The 1,244-nt window shown below is 43.0% G+C and overlaps 1 non-coding gene across 1 annotated transcript; it reads right to left on the reverse strand.

Annotated features, from left to right (window-relative positions):
* Positions 1–387: 387 nt before the first annotated feature.
* LOC145618808 (small nucleolar RNA R71) lies at positions 388–494 on the reverse strand. The gene has a single exon (XR_014108048.1). It is a non-coding gene; the product is annotated as a small nucleolar RNA R71 (small nucleolar RNA).
* Between the last annotated feature and the right edge of the window lie 750 nt (positions 495–1,244).

The following is a 1,244-nucleotide window of genomic DNA, read 5'->3' on the forward strand; positions in this document are numbered from 1 at the left end:
CCCGGTCTTCAAAAAATAGAAATTCAGGTCCCGGTCCATTCAGGTCCGGGTCAGGTCCGGTCCGGTTTTGGACCGGTGTACAGCCCTACCTGTCACCGCTTAGAGTTTTGAGTTGAAGCCCAATTCATACAGTTCATCTCCAATGATTCTTTTGCGGGATCACCTAATGATTGCCCTGTGAGTCACATTGATAGCTTCTTGGAGAAGTGTGACACCATGAAGCTCAATAGTGTCACTGATGATGCTATTAGACTACGCCTTTGCCCTTTTTCACTAAGGGATAGAGCCAGGGAGTGGCTACGAGATGAAGGTATTGGTTCTTTTGATACGTGGGACAAGCTTGCCAAGGCCTTTCTAGTCAAATTCTTGGGGCAAGAGAAAACCGCAAAATTAAGACACGAGCTATCTGCTTTCCATCAATCCAATGACGAATCCCTATATGAGGCATGGAGAAGAGTTAAACGATTGCAAAGACAATGCCCTCACCATGGTATTCCAGAGTGGATGTTGATCCAAACGTTCTATAATGGTTTGACCCATGAGTTTTGCATATACATTGATGCTGCGTCTGGAGGTTCCATCATGACTAAGAACCCAACCAATGCAAAGGATTTGATTGAGAAGATGGCGGCTAATGATAATTACCATCCAAGGGGACAAAACGCTATCAACATAGGTAATAAACATGATGTTGATGCTCTAACCATGTTGACTAGTTCTGTGCAGGCACTAACTCATAAAGTCAATCAACTCCAAGTTGAATCCCCTCGACCCTCGATGGAAACTTGTCAGATGTGTGGATTGCAAGGCCATACTGCACGGGAGTGTCAACCCAATTATGATGGAATGACGATTGAGCAAGCTAATGCTATTTATACCACGACCTCCACAAGGCCATTTGATGAAGGGTGGAGAAATCATCAAGGGTTCTCATACAAGAACACTCAAGCTATAGCAAATCCTCTACCACCACCCGCTTTTCAAGCAAGGGCACCTTTCAATCATCATCCCATACACCAACCACCACCTCAATCTTCAAATCTTGAATCCATAATGGAGACTTTTGCTACTTCCCAACAACAACAACAACAACAACAACAAGAGCTTATTTCAAAGCAATTTGAGTTACAAGCAAAGCAGAATGAATATTTTGAAAACTCGATCCAATTGCTCGTTGCTCAAAATAAGAGGATAGAAACTCATCTTTCTCAACTATCACAATAAGTGAGTCATCTATCAACTCT

Source organism: Chenopodium album, chromosome 26 (assembly GCF_948465745.1).
Source record: "Chenopodium album chromosome 26, dcCheAlbu1.1, whole genome shotgun sequence".
NCBI classification, from domain to species: domain Eukaryota; kingdom Viridiplantae; phylum Streptophyta; class Magnoliopsida; order Caryophyllales; family Amaranthaceae; genus Chenopodium; species Chenopodium album.